The 26,681-nt window shown below is 38.7% G+C and overlaps 1 protein-coding gene across 6 annotated transcripts in view; it reads right to left on the bottom strand.

Annotated features, from left to right (window-relative positions):
* ARSJ (arylsulfatase family member J) overlaps positions 1–26,681 on the bottom strand; it is a 214,108-nt gene that overhangs the window by 93,183 nt on the left and 94,244 nt on the right. Inside the window, exon 1 of one of the 6 annotated variants that reach the window (XM_087737057.1) lies at positions 2,149–2,225. The exons of the other annotated variants lie outside the window; for them this stretch is intronic. The gene's annotated coding sequence lies outside the window, so the exon portion shown is untranslated. Of the gene's footprint in view, positions 1–2,148; positions 2,226–26,681 lie in introns of those variants that run through there. 6 annotated transcript variants of the gene reach the window in all.

Genomic DNA, 26,681 nt, shown 5'->3' with positions numbered 1-26,681 from the left:
TTCAGAAAACTAAAAGCATAGTCTCAGATAGGAGATCCACCTAGAATCATCTACTTTTTGGTCTGTTTTGATAAAGTGTTTTGAAATACAATAAGGAATGTTAGGAGTTTAGGTAATTCAAGTCCCATTGCTGCAACACCTGAATCTTAGGTAAGCTCAGAACAGAGTCCTTAACTGAGAACTTGTATTTCCTTCTATTCAGCACGCAGAGGTAAGGGCTGCCAAAGACTGCCACCATATCAGCTAACAAGACACCAAAGGTAGTAACTAAAGGGCTTTTACCCTGTAAAAAATTTAGCTGTCTTATGGTAGGCTGACCTCTCCTTCCATTTGAGTTTCACAGCCTGGAAAGCACTTGCTGAGGCAGGTTTTGGCTTTTTCTCTCAAAAATGGTAAAGGATCTGGCCCTTTCTTTTAAAGGCAGGAGGAGAAGCGACTGGTTTTCATCTTTTAACACAGTTGTCAAAGCTTTTACTCAGATACTGGAAAGATCACTTGAATTTAATGATAAACCCTTTATCGCATATCTCAACTAGGCTAAGAACTCATCAGTAGGTTCCTGTTGAAGTTCCATTTTGAGACTACAGAATAACAGTTTGGGATTTCACTTGGTCGGGGAGAGACTCGGATGTCAGTCCTTCCGATACATACCTAACATGACATAGGCAACCTCATATAAAATGTGGTGGCAGTCTTACGCAGCCTGCATCTACTGGACTGAACCATTCAGACAAAACACGCAGATCACATAGAAGCTCCGATAATTTGCTGCCAAGATGGAGCCATTCACAGACCTGTTTTGAAATGCAGTGTTAATGTACAAAATATCAGTTAAAGATTCGGGTGCTTTTAGAGCAGTGCAGCAGAAAAGCAGAAAGTATTTTAGTGTATTTTAGGACTCGATGCCCTTAGTGGGAACCAGGCAGATCTCAGGTGCACAGGTCCTTCTATACATCTGCCCTAAAATCCCCTCCTTGCAGGAACAAGTCAGTTTGCGTTTCTACACAAAGATCCTCTCAGTTCAGAAACTGGGTAATCTCAAAACCAGATGAAATAAACACATGAGGAGTGAGAAATCGGTGCCTATTCTGGAAAATGAACTCAGACGGAGAAGCAATGGAGATGTTTGCCTGTTTCCTCTATCAGGAGAGGTTCTGTGAGCCTGTCATTTTGCCATCCATGGGGAGAAAGATTGAGATCTCTCTGTAAGCTTAGATCTTGCGATTTTCATCAACTAAATCTATGGTGCCTCTGTGATGCATTTAAGAGTGAATGTCGGCTTTAGTGTATTTTTAAAAATCAGTGAAGTGGTAAGCTCAAAGAAGCTTCCGACCACGCTGTGCTTTAGAACGTTTAAGAAAACCTAATAAGGCCATTGAGTCATTATCCTGATATTTATAACATTAAAAATAATAACATCCTGAGGGATGAGAGAATATAGAGAGCATGTACAGTCATACTCTAACCAGCACAGCTGCAGCAGAAGAAGATGCTGTTAAAATAATCTTCCTGATTACATTCAAGAAAGGACCTAGATTGCAGAACACATCGCATACTTCACTTGGCCTTTTGGGAAACCGCTGATAAATTTCACATGACAAGCCCTTAGTAAAATGTTAGCAAAACAATCCACAACAAGATAGAGAGTTCAAATGAACATCCCAATTATGCACAAACATCTAGTCGATGTTGAGATCTCAGAATTATCAGATTCACTAAGGACTAAGAAAAAGCAAGCGAACAGCAATACGTGGAAAACCCGCACAGGTCTCTTTAGATAGCCTGTGGTAATGGAGTTTCTATAATGTATCTGTGTCAAATTGCATCTCAGAGCAGTCAGTATCGTCTTTCCAGTTCTTCATACTCAACTTCATATTTAATTATGTCCTAACTGGACAGTAAAATTCTTTGTAAACGCCTTTCACTTTGAAGTCTCTACACTGTGTAACGTAACTGATCCTGATCAGCTAGAGCTCCAAGGGGCTAGGAAAAAGTTTGTAAAAATAGAAGACTGTCTCAATGCATATTATTTCAATATTCAATAGTTTCCATCACTAAAGCTGTTCTGAGACTCTCACAATAATCCTGCGGGTGCTTTTCTCTTTAATTATATCCGGTTGCCTAACTAAAAACTCATTAGCCGCCTACCTGCCATGTTTTTGTTCAGAGACCGCAGTTCAGTTCTTGACCCTTCTCCTTAAAAGATGTGGCATGAAAGGACTTTTAAAGAATTATTAGCACCACTACAGTTTCCCAGGCATTGTGTTAGGCACTGGAGAGGCGGCGCCAAGAATTCCTGCCACACAGCTCTGTTCTTTTGCTGGGTCTGCGCAGATCTGCTCCTGCCAGTATCGCATACAAGGACTCATTATGTTAAGTGCCTTAACTTGGAAAGGGGAGCGCCGCCAAAAATTCCTTAAAGTCCTCTGCTCCAAGCATTTTACTTCATATCCCATTTCCAAAATGTTGAATTTAATTTATATGTCACTGCACTAATACCTTCATACATAGTTATTCATTACAGAGCCAAGGAATCAATTCTCATCTTTGTTGGTAACGAATGGAAAAATGCATTCAGGGCTGATTCTGTTTATGTGACAGCAAAGGTTGCATAAACCAGATCCCTTCCAACACGCAGGCTGCACGGCAGGCTGAGCAATCCTCAGAGCAACGGGAGAGCAGAGGTGCTGGTGATGCTTAAGTAAAGAGAAGGACTGGAGCTAGAATGGGTCACTGGCGTTATCTTTGATCCACTTCCCCGGAGTAGCCAGGTATTTCCACGTTTTAAACAGCGTTCCGCTGCAGGCTGCAGAGGTTCAGTATAATGACATTAGAGTTGAAGAAAGGAGGAGAAGAACAGGAATCTTCATGTTTTTAAAAGCTCATTTTTGATTGCAGGTAGAGGAAGTGTTAACGTGATTGAGCTGAAAAGAAGTACTCTATTTTCTTTGCTGCTTGTTCTACACAATCAGGGATCGCTTCACCCTTACTGACGGCTCTATTTGAGAGAGATCCTCTGAACCAGTATCACAGGCAAGAAGCACAGTCCAGCCTCCAACCAGCCAGAAAAATACAGGAGCCCTCCAGTGGCTAGAACTGCTTTAAACCGTAACACAGTTACTGTTCCCTTGCTTTATCTCCCCCGTGCAGAACTTTAATAGAAATACACACTATTTTTATCCATTTTGACACTGTTGATGGATGGAGTCCCTGGCAGGAGTCAAAAGGCTGCTATTTTCTTGGGACTTCTCCTTGGCTTTGAAACTCTCTCGTCCTGCTTTCAAATAACCCAAATCTTTTTACTCACTGTGCATGCTGGAGCGTATTGCTTTAGCTGGGTTTTTGGCAAATGAGAAAAGTGAATTATTCTCTGATTGTTTCAATAAAAAAAAATAAGTAAATGACACTGGCAGAAAGCTTGAGTATGTTTAGTAGAATTTTAAGTTTGCAAACTAAGTATTGTATGAGGTTAACGTGTACCCTCATACTCACCAAACTACCCTCTGGTGACTCAGAATTTACTATGTACTCTCTTTTTCATGATATAAATTCAATTCTGCTTCCACTGAAATGCGAAGAATACTTTTATTCCATAGGTTAAGGGAACAGGTCTATAAAGAAGACTGAACACTTCACAGTGTACAAGAAATCCTCTGTGGTACTCAGGGGTCATCATCCCACTGACCTTTAATAACACATAACCATTACCTTGAGGAGGATTAATGGTCTCTTTTGACATTCTTTTGCACGTTCAATTGTGCTTTCCTCTGCGATACCCTCAGTTATTTCACCAGGTTACTTATGAAGCAAGGCCCTACCCTTTACAAGACTATACTCGCTGAGACAACACGCCCATAGCATGGAGATGAAAAGAATCAAGCTTCATCAGATCTTATCAAGACACAGTATAATCTTAGGCATGATGAAATGAATGGGGAACTGTCACTTATTTCAATAGAAGTGAAACTGGTTCCCCTTTCTAGAGCTTCAAGGAAGAAAAAAAAAGGCTGTACTGAGAGAAAGCAAATCTCATTGCTGCCAACTAGCTCTTTATTTAATGTTATTTTGGCAATTGCATGCCTAATAATGAGGGACATAATTGCTGCCCAGGGTTTTGGTATGACACTGACCAAATTCTAAAGTTACTGCATTTCTTTTACAAAGACATGAAAATCAAAAGCAAAGTGTCATATTTCAGACAACCTTCAACTGGTAATGATTTGCTTTTATATTTTTTTTGTAGGACTTATGGAAAAGCAGAAGGTAATGCTATGTGATTTTTACCACATTTTGCTGCTGTATTACTTTAAAAAAAACCCAAACAAACCAAAAAAACCCACCCCACAAATAGATTACAAATTATATAGGTAAGGATATCTGTATTCTTACCAGAACCATATCTGGGTGGTTAAGTCTTCCAGAGAAACTGACTGACTGACTTAGACAACTTTATATGTGACTGTAAAGATGCAATTATACCTTTTTATCTAACTACACATTACAACTGTAGTATCATAGCTGTCTGTAATACCCTTAGATCTCTTCAGCAGACTTTGGGCCAGATTCTCAGCTGATACTGGTTTTTCACTGCTTTACTGAGCTGTAGACCAAAATTGACGTCTCCTGTTTAACAGGACATGAAGAATAACGTACTGTTCCCTAGATAAACATCAGACTAGATCAAATTCTGTTCCTGGTTACGCTACTCCGACTCCACCGAGCTCAGATGGGGTTTATGGGGCTTCACCATGTACGCTTAGCGTCAAATTCCCCCCACAGCTAAGAGTTACCCTAACAATTCAACACGGGTTTACAACTTAGAATCTGTAACATTTGCACGAGTCTTATTTGACAGTCTGTTTTCTGTTACCCAACTAGCCCAGTAATTGCCTGAGAGGGCCAAGGCAAATTGTTTCAATTACAGACTTTCTTTCACCTACATACAATCACCCAAAGGAGTTAATATCAGTATTTTGGAAGAAGAGTTTTAGTAATTACAGGCACTAAATAAATACATTGGGCAAACATTTACACGTCAGAAAACTATTTCCATACTTTCTACACAAACATCATTTTTCATTTTCTTTTAGCTGAGAAAGACTCGCAGATCACCTCTGTTCTCCTCACTTCAAATCGTAATTCAACCTCATGAAAATCACTGATTTTACACTAAGGCTGAATTTGCTCTTTCATAATTTGAGACTGCAGAGGAAGTCTGGAGAGATATAAAAGGTATTTTTGCTCACAACAATCCACATCTGCCCTCTTTTTCTTGTTAATTAGTATTTTATGAGATACTAATTTGTTATTCTTGGTCCAAATTGCACATTGGTATAACTACAAAGACTTGGAAGAATTGTCCTTGCTATAAAAGGACTGACTTAAGTATTTTTAATCTTTGACATAATTATTAAGTCTTCATTTCACAAAACTAAGGAAATATTATTTCTATTTCAATAATATATCTTTTAGCTCTGCAGAAGAATATGACTGTGTTATAAGTAGAGCTATAGCTCTTTTCTACTTTATAGCATGCAAAGATTAACATTTTCCAGAGATTACTTGCTACGAAGCAAATATACTGCTGCCCTGCTGATAAGTCCATTATTTCTTTCTAACTGCAAATAAAGCCTGTTCCCCCCTCTAGATACCTTTGACAAGCTCTTGAAAATATGTTTCACACAGACACTGCCAGTGAGTCACTGACAGTATTGCCCTAACTATACTTGAAACATCTGTACTTTTAAAAGTATTCCCAGAATCTCAGATAATCTCTGCTCTTCACATCCTGTAAACTAGGAATGAAAATTTGATGGAGCGTTAACAAACCAGCCAGCTGTCGCCCAACAACGGGAAGTGAGTTTCAAAGGTGTGTGGTCCTTTCCAAGAGAGCCTTTTCCAACAATCGCATTTTAAATGAAACATCTCTGTGGATCGCAGCTGTGACAGCAGTTCATGCTACGTATCACTAGTCTGCAGCCCTAGGTAATGGTTGGGTTTTCTCCAGAGTTACGGACTCCAGCATGGACGTGAGGAATTCTCTTCCATCGCCCCAGGTGCAATTGGGAAAGAGACAGACAAAGTTTGCCAAGAGTCCAAGAAATGTCAAGACAGCAAGTACTGCAGGTGGCTCTTGACAGCAATTCAGCAGGGGCATCTCTGTTTTATACAGGACCAGAGCTGCTACGCCTGGAATTTGTCAGTAGACAACAGATATATTCTGAAAGAAAAGCAGGATGTATCTTTTTAAAGGTCCAATAAGAAATAACTGTATTTCATTTAATCAAGGGCTGCAAAAGCATTAAGCTTATTGTTTCTACCACTGCTGATGTAGGGGTGTCCAGTCTTCTAGGACAGCTGTCTCTGGGTCTTAAATATTATTTGAGTTCATTAACTGGCGTATTCTACGTTATGAACTCTGAACTCATGCATTAAAAAGGCCAGGCGGAATACTGAAGGAGGGCCGCTACCTGCTGACACCGAGATTGACCATACATGGTAAAAATCGCTCTGCAACCATAGCTGCTTCAGAATCATTTCTGAGATACAATCTATGTCCTTCAGAATAACTTTAACTGGAACTCATACAGAAACAGAGATGCGAATGTAAGGATGGCAGCAAAAGCAATAGATCAGTGATTCTGACAACGGTAAAGCACACACTTGAAGATAAAGAGGCTTATCTTCTCTCACTCTCAATTCCCTTATAACTAGCTCTACCATACAGCGCCTAAAAGCCTGAAGTGTCTGTTGCGATGCTTGTGGGCTGAAAAGATCTTGTGATTTTGGCTTGGAAAACTAGCACTATGGAGCACACCATAGGTTCGCTGCATATGCCAGTGGCCAGTGTGGGGCTTTCTTGCCCAAGGAGTAGTCTAAAACGCAGTCCCCGTGCGAGGCATTGAGCTGACTGGATAATCTAAATTCCTAGCAATGTCAGTAAGTAAAACCAAAGGGAGTGCTGAAGTTACATGGCCCATGGATAGCTTGTGATCTGGCTGGCCATCCTGGAAAAGCCTGTACCATTCTGCAAGAGAAAGGTTTGGCTTCTGGGGGCTGCTGTCATGACTTCTGGATTCCTTCCATCTGATGGCTCCCAGGAGTACAAAACATACAGCTGACGGAGCTCTGATATATGAAGGTGTTAGCAGAGCCAGTGGTTTAGCCATCCTAGATATGGGAGTCTTCATTTAAAAGACAGCCATTAACCACATCTCCCAATGACATCAGCCACCCCTGAGGTTTCTCAGTACCTCCAAAAACGTGATTTTTTATTTCCAGTTCTTTGAGTACTGTCCATATGCTGAGAGAAAGAGGAAATATAGAAGTAAATGCAGTGATTTTTCACTTTTTTAACATGGAAGAGCATTGCATGCCAAGAAATGTCCTCTTTGTATTTGTTCAGACAAGTTGCTAAAGTCTATATTGCAAGATTCAAGAGATAAAATAATCTCCTTTATGTGTGCACATGTGCGAAGGAGAAGGGCTAGCATCATGTAAATTTTGACTGTGTTGAAAGCCCAGCCCTATGGGAATAACTTCCTACCATGCTCAGCTGCAATGAGGAAGCACTGCTTGAGAGAAGAAACAGGAGAATCTTTGTGAATGCTGTCTTTTCCCCTCTGTGCCTTTCGATATTTAGCAAGTCCTTCCCCACATTCTTATTGGTTGAGTTGGAGTGATCTGTTCTCCAAAGGGGTGGGAAAGGACGACTCTTTATTTTAAACATATGGTGAAAATGCTGAATATAACATTGGGAATTTGCAGCTGGGAACCGGAGAGCAAAAGGGATAGGAATTAAAAAAAAAAAACCCAAACACAAAACAAAAAACCAACCAACAATTAAATCATAGGTCAAAAAGAGGAGGGGGCAAGCAATAAGGGAAATCTTTGCAGCTGGAATAGGTCTGGGAGATAGAATGGATTTGCACATTCAGTTTATTTATTATTCCAAAATAAACTGAAAACAAGGCTCAGAAGTGCAAATCTGCAGTCAAGAAGCGGAAGGGTGGGCAATGGTTGAACAGAACATTTTTTGAAGATTAGTCACTTTAATATGCCCATATATATCTTTAAAAAATAGACCAGATTCTCAGTGGGTGTAGAAGACAGCAGTTCATAGAACGAAATTATTTATACTAGTAGAGAATCTAACGAATGTTTTTACTCCTGGCAAACACCAAAGTATAAAAACTTCACAAAAACACACACATAGAGCAGCAAAGTGGAGAAGAGCAGACCTTGCAAAAAGCGCTTCTCTTACTGCTAAAAACACATCTTATGTTTTCTTTTTATTTTAAAGAGATTTTGCTCTGGAGGTCTACTTTCCCCAAGCTGTGCTTATTTTAGTGGCTCCCACATGTCACAACACTAAACATTTGTGCCAGTTTGCCCATTCTTAATAGGGGGTATTTTTTGTTTGTTTTCAAAGCAGTCACCAAGGTGAAACCTATCCAGCAATATTCAGCAGTACTGAGAAAAGAAACCCAGCTCTGATACTCATATATAATATATATACTGGGTTCAACTTTTGGAGAGTAACCAACTTAGCCAGCTCCTATTAAGAACGTCTGTGTGAGTACTCAATGTGTATTTTCCACTGCAAAGTGGAGACACTCTCACAGTAACCCCAGCTACGCTTGTCTGTCCCGTAGTGGCAGGTCATACGTCCTTCTGCGGTGGTTTTGGCCTTTTCTCTGTTTTATGACCTCCCCCTTCTTGAAATGTGCTGTTATAAATTATTATCATTAGAAAAAAACCTTATGCCTAGGTTGCACTAAATGTAAAAAATTAAAATAAAAAAACACAGATAGCAATTATCTCTTCCTTCTATCTTCTCTAACAGTGGTCGTGTCAAATAATTCAGAGGAAGGGTTGAAGTTCAAACTGACAAGCCACCATTAATGCAGAGCTGTGCTGTGGCCTTGTAGAAGGGGTAAGATGTTCTCTTAAAATGCTCTGGCATGCCAAGAAGTTTCTAGACATTTTACAAACCAGATGCCTTAACTTTAGCTTAGAACAGATGACTTTCTTAGCAACTGAAAGGAGGACAAAGCAAAGGAGGCTAATATTTTGGTACACAGGAGAAAGGGTAGTAATTTCCTTCGCATCACAGGACATGGTGTTCCAGAGAGAAAACCTGAAATACCTGAGGCAACAACTGCTGCGATATTGCTAAGGTGTGCAGGGTGAACCCAGCCCCAGCTTTGCCATTCAGAAACCTCGTCCTGCTCCCTTCTGCTAATAATTCCGTGATCTGCTGTGGGCTCAGTACGTGGCGCACATACCAGACAACTTCAATTAGAGTTAAGAGGCAGTGTCACATTTTGTTAAAAGCAAAAGGATTCAACTTTGAATGTTTTCCAGCAACCACCTTTTTTTTTCTTCTTCTGGGAAAAAGAACACCGAGAGGCACAACTGCCAGGTAATGTTTTGGCATATTCCTAGCCGTTTGGAAATTCACATTCCTACTTTTAACTTTACTATTTAAAGATAACCATATATGCGAAACTCTAAATAAAATTCATTTGTCTAGGACTTTCTCTGACTTATTTAGCAACAACTCCAGCTGACAGTTTGCTTTAAATACAATTACCCAATCTGTTCTGGTAGGAATTTTCTTCTCTTCTATTTTTGGCATAACTCCATAATTTTCCCCAATATTTTTTAGAAAGAAATTTAAAAGGTAAAGTGGACATGTTATGCTTCATACACACAAGCTGTGACTAGAGTCTGACCTCTTGTTCTTTTTTTTGTGTCTTCTGAGAAGAACGGTAGCTAAGGAATTTTTAATCGATAATTTGATCAAATGCAAAATGATAAACTTTTTTTTTTTTATAACACACCAATACAAAATTGGAATCATACAGACGTTAATTCCCCAGACTAGTCTGTGATATTTCACTCCTCACTCTAAAGAGGTCTGAAGCTACCGATGTAGGATGGTTATTAGGAAAGCCAAAGCTCATCTGCAATTTAGACTTGCAAGAGACATCAAGGACAGCAAAGAGAGATTCTGCTGCTACATTACCTGTGCTGCAGGTGATTTAGTGACTGCGGACACAGATAAGGCTGAAGTACTTAGTGCTGCCTCTGCCTCAGTCTGCACCCATACAAGTCCATGGGATCAGATGAGCTGTCTCCAAGGGTGCTCAGAGAGCTGGCCAATGTCCTTTCACGGCTGTTCTCTGTCATTCCTGGAATGTCACAAAGATCAGAGGAAAACCCTGATAGATGCAGAAAATTCAGCAAAGGACCATCAAAATGGTTGGGGGCTGAAGCACTTGTCCTGTGAGGAAAGGTTGAGGGAATGGGACTTGTTCAGCCTAGAGAAGAGATGGCTTTATAGAGACCTATTAGCAGACTGCCACTATGTATGAAGAGGTCGTTAAGAAGACAGAGCCAGGCTCTTCACAGGATGCCTTGTGGCAGGGTGAGGGACAATGGACATAAATTGAAATCAGAGAGGTTCAGACTGCATATAAGGGAAAACGTTTTCACCCTGAGGACAGCCAAGTACTGGAACAGGTTGCCCAGAGAAGCTGTGCAGTATCTGTCCTTAGAGGTTTTCCAGACCTGACAAGATGAAGTCCTAAGCAGCCTAGTCAGACCACAGACCTGTTTTGAGCAGGAGACTGGACTACATCACCTCCAGAGGTCTCTTCCCATCAGAATTATCGCGTGATCCTACGATTCTAAAATTGAACCACTTCCACATCCCATTGTTTTCCTCCCATTCCTTTGATCTCAAGGTGCTCCACACCTAAGATTTCTAAATGCCTTAGTTTTCTAAATTCTAAAATAGGCAACTTTATACAGGTGGCATGATTTTCAGTTTTAACTTGCAAAGTGCACTTTTGTACAACACATTTGAGCTACTATTCTAGGCTTGAACCATAAAATAAATGAGGGTAAGAAAGAAAGAGAAAAGCAGCAGAGTGATAATCCAGAACCCATTCATTGCTCAGTAAGGCATTTCCTATTCTTCATGGAGTTGACTTGGAGAAATTTTTTGGTTGGTTTGGTCTGGTGGTTGTTTTTTAATGTTCTCTTTCCTTCCTTACGTTACTTGTTTAGTGTGCTACCTGACGTCTTAGCTAACGATAACAGGAAGAAATCTTGGACATTAAAGCCATAGCACTAAACAGCAGGGAAAACATAGATAATTATCAGAAAGCATTCCACTATTTCCCTGAATGAATATTCCTTGGATAAGTACTTTTCCTTATAGAGAAAAAAATATTGTTACATCATTGTAAAGGACAAATAACATAATGCAGTGGTATGAAGTATTCTTTTTACAGGACCTGGAACTTTTGTGCCAATACCTACCAAATAAAGCATCACATGCCACATAATGACCCAAATTTGCTTTCCATTTACAGCCATTCAACAATCAACCCAAATCCTTCTCAAGAATAAAGAATGAAATATAATTTTGAAATAAATCTGCTCTTAAAGATGTAAGATTATGAACCTGCTTGAAAAATCTGCATTATAACCTCAGAGAAAGAATTCTTCTAAATAACTCTTACATGGTATTTGGACAGCTGTTTAATAACAACATAAAAATCCTGCTGGTTGAGTTATATTATAGTTTCTACTTGTGCTTCCAGCTGGCTGATGCCTGGTCTAAGGGGAACGGAGACAAGAGCCAAAGATACACATTGCTCTGTGCAAGAATCAGAAAAAGGAAAGGCTGAGAGCCAAATCATCTCCTCTGCTTCTAGGTGCCTTTGGGTGGAATCTGCACAAAGACTGACCAGAACTGGCCTGGAATTCTATGAAGAGATGTAGGCACAGATGTCATACTTCTATGTATGTGGTCCAAGACCACTGCAATTTCTTCATGGCTCTTAGGTCTCACATGCTGATGGATGGCCAGCCTCCCTCTGGGGATGAAGCCCTTCATCAGAGGGATTTTGACCTCTCTGTGGAAAACCCAGCTATGCAAGCTTACCAAGCCTCCACAAGTGAAAACTGACTTTGACCTTTTCATAGGAAACCTGGACCCTGAGTCTATGATAGGAAAATGTTGTGATATATAAAAGTTCATTCATATTTAGATATACATAAAGGAAAAATATATAACATCACAGGGCTGGGTTAAACCATCTGAAAAGAAAAGTTCAATTATTACAGCTTATTGGAAGCATGTTTTATTTGAATATGCAGATCTACTGAAGTCAAAACTTTGCGAACACACATGGATTTAATCTTTTTGATTCAGGAGAAAGCAGAAAAAAAAAGTTGAAATGCATGTCACTAAGTACAAAACATTTTTATGTTTAAAATACTAAACATTTTTTTATTCCTGTAGAATTCTGAAACGCTAGCATTTTGTTCCACTCTCTAATGTCGCCAGACTTCAAAATTTCTAAATCTTCCACTAAAAGAAACTCTGCCCTGGCACAGTTCCAAAACTGAGGTTGCCAGTTCCTTAAGCGTTTTATGGTCTATGTCCTGCAACTATAATGGAAGAGAAACAAGACAGACTGTAAGAATGCCTCATGCCTTATTTCTTGGCCCAGTCTTGCAGCATATACTGGCTTTCATTTCTAATAATAGTGCTACCATGTGACAGAATTCAATATCGGTTCAATCCCTCAGCTTCTTCTATACATAATCCTTGCAATATTGAGGATGCACAGAGACAACGAACAGAAGCAGCACAGGGCAAAACCTTTATTTGACTCAACTAGCCTATGCATATGTTTTAATGACACATGTTAGCAGTAATGGTATATTAAACCTCAAAATTGTTTTGTCCTAACCACGAATAAGGGTTTGTGTAGAGATTAAGGATGTCTAGCAGCTGATATCTCAGTACAGGAGCTCTGTACCCGAAACTTTTCTTTCCCCTTTGCTCACCACACTGATTTATTCAGAATTCTGTCTGAATGCATTTGCCTGATGTTGAGTCTCTGCATGATGCCTTCATCTTTAATGAATGTTCTACAGAGCCCACTTTCCTGCCTTGTCATCACCTAGAAAGGGGTTTCCGGTAAAATGAGAAAACACATCAAATAAGCATTTAATATAAATCAGGTGTGATTTTATATGCTTCATATGGAAAGCTTCTCGTTGATTTGAATATGTCAGATCAGGCCTTTTGAATATTTTGCTTCAGAAGCCACATACCCCGGCATGAGTCCCTTAAGGTACTGCATGAACTGGAATGGCAGTTCTCAGAAACAGTCGCCCCAGGAATCGGTCTAGGTGAATTCGTGCTATGCAATACATAACTTCTCAGAACTGACTGTGTGCCTACATTGCCAGTTTAACGTTTTGTATAGAATTATTTCTGGTCATTTGCAGGCAAATTATAACTAACATTTTTGCAGGAGCAATTATTAGATTCATCACAGTTTAGAAAAAACTCATGGTTCTTTTTCTAATTTTTTTGTTCCTTCAAAATTTTTTTTGCCATTAACGGAAGAACTTTACAACCTACTCAATTGCTCCCACAAGCAATTTTTTACCTAACTAAACTGTTCCTAAGTATCTACATTTCAAAGCCTGTTTTTGCATATTTGCTTCAAGGGAGTGTAGATGAGTTTTAGCGCCAAAAAAACTTAACAGAACTGAAAGCACAATGCGCCTGGAGGGGTGGCACATTGATCTGAGGACATTAATACATGCCCAATTTTTACAATATATGTCATATGCTTTAGGAAAGACACCAAGAAATACTCCAAGTTGGGATGCAGCCAAAACATGCATCCCTAGCTAGCGGTCAGTCCGGTCATTTAGATATAGGCACAGGACAATTTACTGCACCTTCAAAAGCTACTTCTGAATTTAGTTCATTCTGTTCATTCATACAAGACCCTGGACAGTAGCTATATGATTACTTTATCATAATTAATTTTACCCCGTTAGCAAGAACAACAACAAAATCAGCAAAACAGCACCTTGCAAGATAAAGAAACTAAAACTTGATTTCATTTCCTTCATGAAGACAAATTATTCTCCTCGTTTTTCTGTGAAGTAGGCTCTATGAGTATCCTTGGTTTGCACAGATGTCTGTCATCCTGCAGTATAATTCCCTGCTGTTATGCAATTGGTCTTAAATACCTGAAGCTGTATCTAATGCTTTTCTATTTTTAGAACATCTACTTCCTACATTTATCTGCACCTGAAAAAAATAGCTTACTTCCTCTTACATACACAAAAGAAAGAAATAAGAAAATAGAAGCTAGGTGCTAGATATAAAATGATACCATAAGTATTTAAAATCAAACTGTTGACAACAGCTAGCTTCCTCACCCAGCAGAAAGCATTACTTATGGCAGGAATCACTGGGCAAAATTCTGCGCTAAGCAAGACATCAGTTTAGAATATCAAAGTGATCTCTTCTGCCCTTAAAATCTGTAACTCTATCTAAACCCTCCAGTTTCTGCTCACACTCCACACATTTAATGATGCTAGCTGAGGCAGCATGTCATGTGAGACCCAATGGTTAAAAGGAAGAAGACTATAACTGTGCTAGTTTTGAAGTTTCATAGTATACGGGGGGGGGGGGGGGGAATCAGTATAGGCCTGCCTAGCAACTAGCTTCCAGAGCATTTTTATGCGATGAAGCTTGTTTTGTGTTTTCCCGTGGGTTAAGGTGGCAGCTTTCCAAGTAGTCTATATACAACTAAGAAATATTAATGATGCCATTTGAGAGAAGACCACCGGTGGGCCTGAACTGCTTGTATGATGGCTGTGATGTTTGCTGGAGAGCAGGGTGTGGTGTTCATATGATGGAGGACTTAATAAATGAAGTGGCAGGATAGAAGTATGAATTAAACCAACCCAGCTAATGAAGAAAGAATAGTTTCTCAAGTTCATAATAACAACAGATAGCATATGAGTTGACTTCTATAGTCATTCAATGAAGTTATAATACCCTATATACAGGAGAGGAAGATTCTTCCATCATCATGAAATGATTAGATGGTTAACCCAGAAGGTCTTGGTGAACATCTACTCCACAAACAGCTTAACATCACAGGTCACAAAGTGATCCCCAAAAACTTGTAACCCATTCATATATTCATGTCTCAACACCAAAACCAGAAAGAGAATGCTAAAGGCTGGTGTTCCAAAGTAATTTCTATGCAATTATGTAAAACAAAGATTGTGAGAGAGAGTAGTACGGCAGCCTGGAAGGGAGGGGAAGATTTGAACCAGACTGATACTGAAGAAACCTTAGAAAGAGTAGATTTGAAGTGTACGTGTCTTTTTATTACCCTGGAGAATATAAGACGACAAAGTGGGTTCAAGACAATTCATACTGTAGAAAGAGGACTTCCAACATTGTTAAAATTATTCTCACGCAACAGTTCAGAGGGACAAAATAGCTTTGGTGTCATAAACCAGCAAATTAAGGCAAAGCATCAGAAAGAAAATCTGCAGTTTACTAAGGGCCGCCAAGGAAAATATTTTAACACAGTGACAGAAACTCAGACTTGTTGGTACCTTAAATTAAGGTATCATAAATAGAGAATTACTCAAAATAACCAAGCAGCTGGTTTCAAATGCTAGTTTGTACCTTATAGCAAAAAAAACCTTTTGACTGTTTGTCAGAGGCCTTTTAGGAGCCAAATTTAGTCAGAACTGTCTATATGCCGCAGAACTTAAAAATGGCCAAAGTGTCCAACGCGTAGCCAAATTGGTGGCATACCCAAGGCAATGCAATATGGACAGACTATCGGTACGCCTTCCATGAAACTTCAAGTGCATCTTGAAACACCACAACTCTGTTTTTGACAAAAACATATGTCCAGAAGCATCATTCATTCCTCACAGTTCTTTATGCCTCTAATGGTTGGTGCAGAGAGCCAAAGATATTGCAGTATAGCGTCTTGTGGCTTTTGGTATTTTTATTTTAAGGTATGCACTGAAGAGCTGGGCAGATACCCAAAGGACATAAAAAATACAGAAAATATAGCAGGAAGGGTCTTTTATGTTATTTGTAAGAGAGTTTTTGCAGATCTCAGAAATGCATAGAGGAATACTCTCAAAGCTAATTTGTGAAGTTTGTTACTGGACTTTAAAAAGGATTACTTCCACTGAGATACATTACAGCTAGTATAGACTGCAACAGAAATAATGACTGCAGAACAACAAGAAGGGCAAACCACAAATAAAAGAAAGATCTAGATGGAAACAATCCTACCAGTCAACCTTTCTCTTTTTGCCACCCAGAACACTCTGTGCTGCAGACCAAAAATATGGTTCTATGCTCAGAGACATTTGTATCAAGAATGCTTTTAAGGCCTTAAAAAGGGGGGAAGCAAATGAGTCTTTTTATAGTTGAAAGCACTAGACATGGCTATAAAATATGCAGAGACAAACTGATCCTTAAATACAAGCTCTGTTTTGTCACAATGACAGAAACCTAGGGAAGAATATCTAGATTGTACCAATGAACATAACAAGAAGCGACAAGGTAGCTGAAACAAGATTGTTACTAAGATCATATATAAGAGCCGTCATTGATTTTACAGTAAGCATCCTACATGACTTTGACATAAGAAACATAGAGGACACACAAAATCTGGATTTACAGGAGGCCAAATGAACCACCAAGGTGGTATAAAAAGATGAGAATGATTACAAATAGAATAAAAATCTTTCTTACTGAAGAAAGGCAAAAAAAACCTACCCACAGATTTGGTTTTGGATTATAGAAGGAAGAAGGACAAACCTAATTTGTTTGCTCTGCAAAACAAATTTGCAGTGTCTGCTAATTCATGTAAGCTGGGTGGCTGAATACAGTGCATCTGAAACATTATGCAATAGAGATCTATATTTCTCCTTTCTTTTGATTTAAGCCTTTGGCAGAAGCTCTCATGCTTAAAAGCATCTGCAGAGCGCACAAACGCACCTGGTGTTCCAGCAACACAGGTCTGTTCCGAACGATTTTCCACCCTAGTTTTCTAGTCTCAGCATGCCAGTTTCTGTTTAAGTATCTTTGTTCTCATAACATAGAGGAACAGGCAAGAGGAACCAAATTTCACGAGTCACAACCCATCTTCTGCTCATATCTATACAGAGGAGAGTTCTGAAGGAGCACGACAGCTGCCTGACCCAAAAGCCATTGGTGTAGGGTTGGTTTTTTTTTTGCACCATGAAAATTGTCCCTCTCTTCCAGTTTTTTAAAACATAATTAATCTTTTTTTTCCAGAGTGTGTTTTTTGCTATGCCGGCACAAAAGAAAGCACAAAGACCATCATTATTATGAGCATTTTGCTGATAAATGGTTCCTAAACAAGTGAAATACTGTAATGACAGACTCTTCAGATGATAAAGTGGGAAACCAGAAAACTACTTGTAAGGCAGCCTTATTCAGAAAGCTCGTTTGTTCACCTGCAAATCCTTTGGCACATATACTTAGGAACTGGTGGGGGAAAATGAATCAGTCTCACAAGGAACTATAACAATTTGCTGAAGACCAAGAGAAAAGCGTACCTACAGGATAACAACGTAGACCAAGTGCCTTATGGCTCTCTAACTTCTGCGTAAGTAACAACCACGAAACTGTTAGCTTTGTCAGGGACCCTGATCGGCCAAGAGCTCACATTTATTGAAAAGGGGACATTGCAATTCCTCCACAATTTCCCCCCTGCACTCCAGGTTGCTTATGGCATCAGCATCACATTTTTGTTCAGCTGATAGCTGTGCAAAATGCAACCCTGATTTTTGGCCCGTGGTTTTATTGCTATTTCACTCCAAATAAAACTCAGCAGTCAAAACATGACACACTCCTGGTAATTTTCAGATATAAATCAGGCAGCAAAAAATTTTTTAATAGTACAATTTTTTCTGTTCGCAGTTTATTTACCAAATGTTTCTGGTATCAAGGCAGCGGCTCCATACTTTTGATAAACATGTGTACTAAAGAACCAGAATATCTGTGAGGGTGGAGAAGTGAAGAAGAAAAAAAAAAAAAAAGAAAACAACCCAACACTCCAAAGAGACTGATACTGGACTATTCATGAGGAAATAAGGAATGCAAATCAGGGAAGCTACTTGGATGTAATTCAAGAGAAATATGGTGCCTGGATAGTGTTCCCTAATTTCTAGTTCTCCTAACAGTAATATATGCAGAGTTATTCTTTTTGAACAGCAGCAGGGATGAAATCAATAACATTATATTGAAATTAGAAAGATTCCATAATCCTGTAGCATTTATTAGAGCATGCTCTTTTTCTGTAGGTCGCAAGCCACCATACAGATGTTAGCACAAAATGATTTATCTGGTACAGAATTCCCTAGGACCTCTCTGAAGCTGTTTATCTGGTAGGACCTCAATTTCAACATTTTACAAACTCTGGAGAATGGCAGAAACACAATGCCATCAGTGTGCCAACTCCTGCTGCTGTTGCGCAGTAATTTCTTGGCATACTACCAACTGGTGTTCCTTCACAAAGCCTGCTCAGTTCTGCTGTGATTATCTGTTTTGATCGTCATGATAGATTTATCCCACAAATGGATGGAGTGCTCGTTTTTTATGTCTGTTTCAGGCCAACATGTAAATGTTTGGTCTGTATTTAATGCAGCTAGAATGATTTCACCTCGGATTTGTATGACTATGCTATACTGGAGAGACCTGCGAGAAGGACAAAAGGACAAAAATTCACAGAGAATTTCAGAGGCTACGGTTGGAGAAATGAATTTGGGACTGACTAGGGGCACTGTGTCTTTTAAAATGATCTTTCAATGCACAGACATCCTGGGCAACTCAGTATGCTTCATTTCTGTTCAGAAAAGCAGAAAGGAGTTCAGGTTAGAACTGAAATAAAGTGCTTGAGCTTAGTAAAATTTGCAAAATCAGTCAAACTCTTCTGCTTGCTAAAAAACATCTGCATATTTCAGTGCTCTTAAATCTATTTTTGCACCACGTGAAACAACATGAGAGTAATACAGTCGATGTTAAAATTTCAAAAGCAAATCTGACTAAGCTTGGCATTAATTGTCATACCATTCCTTGCTGCTGTTGAAGGCAGTTACACCAGGTGGTGCATTTACACAAGTTACTACCAAATGACCACATCACACTAAATCAACAAAATAGGAATGCAAAGCAATGCATGGAACAGTAGCTGAGCTTCATAATGCTAGCCTCTACTGGAAAGTGAATAAATTTGTATTTTAAGGAGCTGGGTTCTGTGTTTGAACTTTGGGATTTGAAGACATTGTACTATAGGACTAAAAAAATCCCATAAGACTAGTGAGGCTCTGCAGGAAGGAAAGATAAGTGAATACAGGGCTTTACTCTTCAGTTCAGCAAAAGACTGAAAAGTTCATTTTTTATTAACCAACAGAGTCATCTAAAACATTTTGCTTCTGGGTATTTAAGTTGAAGGCCATTTTTTAAACAAACAGCTGAACAAGATTGTTTAATGAAATATGGAGATGAAGCATCTTGGTCTAAAAAAATGGGACTTAGGTGTACTCTCCAACCCCTCGGTGCAGCTGCACACGTGGCCTGCATCCCACTGCCGCACCGAAGCAAGGCTCAGCGTGCAGTTTTCTTCTCTTGCCAGTCTACACACAATTTAATTTCCATGGGAAGGAAACCTGAGCCTCCAGGGCTGAAGACCGCCATGGTATGCTCTAGCTACAGCCTCAGTGTGAAGGATAAAGCAAGCACAACCTGGGGTAAAAATACCAGAGTACTCCAGCCCAACGGTTTAGACATACCAGCTCATCGCAGATGCTGAAGTTTTAAACACATGAAAAGATATAAAACCCCACAAATATAGTTAATGTGAAGGACACAGTTTTACATGTCTTAATTGGAGTAGTGCTGCAACACTGTGACAAAGCCGAAGTCTCCTACTTAAATAATGTCCTCCTTTTTGCTGATGGAGTTTTATTGCTTTAGAGGAACTGAACTTCATGACATATGTCATGAATTTTGCTATTTCTTTTTTTTTTGTTGTTTCAAAGCACTCTAGTACTCTAGTTACTTTTATTTAGCAAACATCCTCTATACGCTCTAGCGGACGCTTTAGTGGCTTCTTTGTTCTTTCAATGCTATTCTCAGCACAGCTTAAACAGATGCTTTATATAGTTCATCCTAACTTCTCTATTAATTTAAGCAGAAAACTATTTAGGAGTTAAAAATTAGAATATATTAGTTCTTATTTTCTTTGAGTTGCATTCTGCTTTTGAAAAATATCTGAAGATCTACTTTGATTGAAGGTATTCTGCCTTCATCAGACAGAATACGTTTATGTAGAACAGAAGGTGCTTGAAGGTGGGCGTATTTCACTGCTACAGAAATTGGCAGATAATAATGACTTTCATGAAAGATTTGTCAAATTCAAGGTGGTACTTGTGAAAGTTTGTTGTTCCTGTGAACCTTCTAGAACAACAGAATACCTAGTTGTCAAAAAACCCACACATCATCTCTTTCCATCTACTCAGGCCCTTTGAATTCAGGGAAGAAAAAAAAAAAAATCAAAACATTGATCACTCTTGTGGTCAGAATTTTTTCCCTTTCATACTTCTAACACATCATTGTTTTTGCTCTTTAAGTCAAGAAACCATAGTGGGCAATAATCAACACTTCTCAGTTATTTATACCAGATAGTAACCTATTACTATAATTTAAGGAGAAAGTTTATTTTTACCTTGTTTCATTACTGGCTCCTGAATAATCTTGTCTTACAATGCTAGTATGGTAGCTATAACTAGTTCCCTTGATGTCATTAGAGAATTTTACCTGCGGCTGTATTAGGATCAGGATTTCACTTAATGTTTTTAAATCAAAGTCTAAACAAGAAAAAGAAAAACATGCAGAGCAAAATTGATTCTAGCCAGGTTGTATTCACTGTATCCTGGTGCATGTTTATACTGGATTTAAAGCTGAAGAATTGACAAAATAGTATGAAAATGGCTATGACAATGTAGCGGAGAAAAAAAGACACTTGTGATGTCTGTAGTTCAGGAAAGAACTGACAGCTGTCAGTATGAATTTTTCTTGTGATTTATAAAATAATTAAAGATTGGTTTCTGTGGTGGGAAGCAAAAAAAAAAAGGTTTCGGCCTAGAAAAAGCTCTGATTCATATTTATCTGGAGAGAGGAAGCAGAGGAGAAGGTTCTTTTTTTTCCCTATGCCCTCAGGAGTAGCAGTTTCTGGTCTGTCCTTACGTGTGTACTTACCTTCAAATCTCTCCTTTCTCTCCTCATTCAAGTTCTGAAGACTTAGATGTTTTTCTCTTTGAAAGACAAACCCTATGTTTGTAAAGGAAAGCTTTTAGGGACAGAGTCCTCAAGTCTATAACATGACTTAGAGAAGAGGTTTTTGCCTGTTCTCTAGGGATGGTTGCGTAGTTGTAAGCCAGTCTCCTGCAGTCAGAGGCAATCATCCCTACAGAACAGGCAAAAATGTCTCTTTTAGCTCCTACAACAGACTTCCGACCTTCAGCAAAAAAATACCAGAGGCCATAAAACCTAAAATGTTCCTATAGAGATGGAAACCAGAGAGATCAAGGGCATTGCCTATGTACCTACAACATCTCATGGTTGTTTTAAGGATTTAGCTGGATTAAAGTAGTAAATTGAGCTGAAAAACCTGTTAGTTAACGTTTTCTACTAAATACACTCTAAATAACTGTAACGGAGGGGAAAATTCATGTTTAAGAATCAGTTAAGCTGGTTGCTGTCTACTTAAAACTTGACCACAACTAGATTAAATGCTCTCCATTCATCTACAGGTACCTTCGTGCCAGAGTTTGTTGGAGCAATGAAACTTTTACTGAGTAAAGTGTTCCTTTAAGGAGCTGTTTGCACCAACTGTTAGCACAAGCCATCCTTATCTGCTCAATTTATGAGGCCATTTGAAAAGCTCCAGCAAAACCCAGTGCATTCTCAATATTGAATTTGAAATGCTCATAACTCAGTCCAATGAAAACCAATTTTCTCTAGAGAACTCAAAAGCCTTTCTTCTTGGTGAGAGCAATTTCCAAGCCGTATTTCAAGTTTCAAGTCTCAGCGGTTTTGGCTGAAAAAGTGTTTAGAAAGAAGTCACTCTCTCTATAAATATAAATGCATATAAATTATATATATTTTACTTTGGTATGGAGATTTCTTTTACCCCTCAGTTTCATCAGATTCAGGAACAGCTGAATTGCCTTCACTCAGGACTTTCTAGGCAAAATAAAAACACAAGCAGTTTCAGGAAGAGACAGGGTAGAATATTTGAGAATCAAAGGTGAAACTTCAGAAAGCAATTAAACCTGAGACACGAATGGAAATCTTAAACAGTTTTTGGTCCTGCTTTTTTCTGTGGCATAACAGAAAGCTCTCACCTTCCAACACTTTTTGTCAGATACTATGTAAATATGTCAACGTTTAGAAGTTTATCCAAATTCATATAGGCCAAAAATACTCTCACATAAATATCTGATAAATAACATGTTATGTTTACATTATGCTATATGCATGTGCACCCTACAACATGCATATTAGCTATTCTGTAATCTAAATCTAGTCTCAAGTATACAATATGGCATATATAATCCATGTTGAAAACAGGTGGGTTTGCTCTGTGCTATCAAATGAAACTTTTGTTTCAGTTTTGTCTCCCGTGATCATCCTTTTATTCAAGCAGTAACGATGAAACAACAGTTTCATTTCCAATTTAATTTTGTCTACATAGTGCACACAAAACAGGAAGCAGAAAAGAAATATTTACTTTTAAGTACTCCAAAGGATTGCCTTACTCAGCAGAATAGTTTCTATACTTATTTGAATATGTGCAATATATATAAATAGATCCATGCCTCCATATTACTCTACAGCATCTTTTCAGTTAGATTTACATTTTAGATGTTGCTCAAATTTTGTTGTGTTCTTCTAAGTCACGGTAGTGTTTGCACTTAAATCCTTCCTACGTCCTTCCTAGATATGCTTTGTACTAGGCTCAAACAGGAGCATGCTTTACTTGTGAAGAAGAAAAAAAAAAAAAAAAAAGCCAGACCTCTGACTTGGTGCATGAATAGATTTTCCAGTTATTTGAGAAAGGCAACCACAACTGCAAATCAAGTACTTGGGCTGGAACTCAACCTAGTCATGAAATATTCAGATGACTGATCTACAATGACACCTGAAGTGTGCTGTAAGCTGGGCTACTTCTATCTAGATTTTTGTCCAAACTCACCTGGCAAGCTTATCTATGAACTGAAGTGCCAGTGCTGCCCAAGGAACTGCAAAAGTAGAAGTGCAGAAACTTGAGCAGATGAAGAACAACTTAAATAAACCTAGGAAACAGGATACTGGAAAGAATACAATGATAAGAGGTATGAGAGCAAGAGGGAAAGGGGAACAGTGGGATAAGAAAGAGATGACAAATGTCGAAAGACTTGCAAAATCTCAGGAAGACTTCAAGAGGTAAATCTCCTTTGACTGGAAAGTAGGAATAAATGTGGTTCATGCACAGCCATTGCCCTTCACAGGTACAAACACTCCTTGTTAGGACCTCTTTTTTTTACTTCATTTTTGCAAGCTGAGAGCACGTGTGAAGTTTGTAATCTGTAACGCTCACCACTGAGTGGCTTATTAACTACACTTCCTAAATCACTCGGCACTTACAGAGGCACAGGACAGCGTTGTTATACACAGCTCTCCCCGCGAATTGGCAGAAAGCGAGGAGGAAGCGCTAGAACTGCAGTGGGTTAGTGTAATACGGATAGGCAGGTCTGTAACAACACCTCCTGAGAATCCTCACAGAACTGAATCTCTGGCCTACCCCATACCCCAAAAACAATGACTGCAAATCCATCAAATTCTAGCTATGCAGTTGTTTGCAGCCCACGTTTTTTTTTGGCAAATACAGGGCTTTATCATCCGCTTGCTACAACAGCATCTTGTGGAGAGAACCCCACAGATATTAATTTCACCTCAGTCTTCTCTAGGAATTAAATAATACTTCCATTTTACTTACTGACAGCAAAAAACAATCACATTGAGGTCAGGATTGTAAAAATTACTGGACTGAGCATGTTAATAAATAGCCATCCAATGTGTCACAATTTGATCCTGATAGTTCCCTAATTCTTAATAAACAGTAATCCACATAAATATACTGAGAGTAATACGCCTTCGCATGCTAGGGTCAAAACAGCCATTTGATCAACTGAAAATGAATGAATACTCTTGAAAGCATGTGCTAATCATCATTTGCCAGTGACAACCCCAGATAATGGATGCACAGATGGAACTAGAGTTGTTATTTTGTCTGCCTTTGGAGCAAATCGCTGTGCCGTTGAGAGCGGCTGCTGGGCCACACTCACATGCTTACTATTGTATGGCAGGGTCCCTAGAAATCCTACACTGAGCTCGAGACTCACTTGTACTAGTCACTCTGCAGGGAAACACGTATTAAAAAATAATTCTCTCTCAGTGACAATCTAAATACACACGGCTAACAGTGAGACAAGAAACAGAAATGAAATTGAAATACAAATAAGTCCCCCAACTCCATATAATTCAACAATTCAGCCACAGATAAAATTCAAGCCTCCAGACTAATTTTCCTGTATTCTAAATCAACATAATGCTATTTCTTACTTGTTATTGGTTTGTACAGCAAACTCAGTTACTTCTTATATGTTACGCTTTTTGCTGACAGAATATTAAATGCTTACATGTCTTACACTTCTGTTGTTTGCCTCCTTTCATTTCCAATATGCACTCTTATTTGTGCGCTAGCTAGTAGTAATGGGTACATACACAGGCAGCCAACTGATTTTAAGAAGTATGGTGCTTCGTTTTTGGAAAGGTTAGAGAGCTCCACTCCATTGCTTATCTTATAAACAAGATCTGATGGAGAGATCAGACCCCACACAGATGATTCCTGGCATTTAGATACTGCATTAGAGTAGGAAGAAAAATAATTTTATTGTCTCTGAACATTTTAGAGATATACTGTTTTTTCCACTTTTAGTGTGTACAGAAGTTTGAAAATCTCGAAAACTGTTGCAAGCTAACCTCTCAGACGCTTTTTGAGCGATTTGAAAATTTTCAGTTTGAACTCAACCATTGTAAATATACCACTGTTTTTGTTACAATTACCTAACATTACACAACAAGAACTTAGTCAAATGGGAAAAAAACAAACAAACAAAAAACAAAAACAAAAACCCACTCCAAACATTGTCTTTCACACTGGAGACTGCATACACAAATCTTCCAATTACAAAAAACTTTTTTCCCTTTTCTTTCCACTCCCCTTCCTTTAGTTTTAGTTTCAACAAATTCACATTTGATAGCAAAAGATACCTAGAAAATTCTTGGCCAGTTCAAAACTGTGACTATAAGTGCCAGAGGCAAGCGAGCCCTGTGGCATCACCGGAGATGGTGGTGCTATTTCCACACACGTTATCATCTACGTGAAGCTCTCGGTACAGCAAAGGTGAAGATCTGGAGGCAGGCATCTAGCCATATTGAAAGACCATGCATAAACAGATTAATATGTGCTGGTTCAGAACCCCTTCTGAATATTGGCTGGTCAGGGGTACACCCTTTGCTTTGTTCAGCTTCTGTGTATTATTCAACATAAAGGCAGGCTTAGCCCTACATATATTAGTGATTTCTGTCTGCTTTTGAGTCCTCCGTCTTACATGCAACATATATTCTCAGACAAGATTATGTATTCTATTTTAAACATTTCTTCAAATGTTTTCTTACTAGTGGAAAGGATACAAGCCACTCTTCCAATAAAATCAGCAAACAAAAGTGCTAATAATGTTTTCTAATTAACACTGAGCCCGTGGTAACACACCCAAAAAGTTTTTGATGAAGCCTTGAAGTGAAACAAATCAATTAAAATATATTCCACAACCTAAGCAAGGTGGAACAATAACAGCAAAATGCTAGCTCTGTCAACAGCAACCAAATTACTTAAATACATTACTTGTAGTATTCTGTTAGTCAATCCAGTTTGCTAGGTAAAAGGTGTTGGGAAGAACCCAACGCTGCACCCATTTTGCTCGAAGTGCATACTGAGTTGCAGATCTAATTAAATTAAGTACGTACATGAGAGAGAATTGTTGCAACGCCATCCCCAAATCAAAGAGTTTTGCCCCTATGTCATTTCATAGAGATTCTGTAACACTGGTTCTCATTTTGCAATTATTTTTTGATGCATGGGCATGAAGTCCTCCTGTAGATTTCCTTGCTCTGCCAATTGAACAGATCCTTAACATTATTTCAGTGTCTTTTGCATATAATAACAACTGCCACATGCGAACACTAGGTTAATGACTAAGTCATGATTTTACATCTGAAAACCAATGGCAAGCGTTCAGGAGCTAAGCCTCATAAAATGTAATAGAGTTTGGGACAATATTAGAAGTAACAGCTTGGTTTACTTATTCTTATAACCTCCTACAGGGTCTGTGGTCACTTTGACAGCTTATGAAATATTAGCCTAAGCAAAACACATCACCACTCATATATGGTTGAGAAAAGTAATTTATCAGAAAAACAGTAAACCCCAGTTGGGAATAAGAAGAATGTAATTCTCTCAAAGATCATTATAATTTGAAAGTTAAAATTTAGATTTTTAGCACAAGTAGAATTTACAGTGGATCGAATTATTTTTGGTGTGAGTGAACATGAATCATTCACTTTGAATGGAGTTTTATCAATTTATACCAACGAATGATTTATGCCATTG

Source organism: Nipponia nippon, unplaced genomic scaffold (genome assembly GCF_047370975.1).
Source record: "Nipponia nippon isolate SJK-2023a ecotype South Korea unplaced genomic scaffold, ASM4737097v1 scaffold_6, whole genome shotgun sequence".
Classification (NCBI taxonomy): Eukaryota; Metazoa; Chordata; class Aves; order Pelecaniformes; family Threskiornithidae; genus Nipponia; species Nipponia nippon.
Note: the sequence above shows the minus strand (reverse complement) of the source record. Positions and strands in the feature narration are given on the sequence as shown.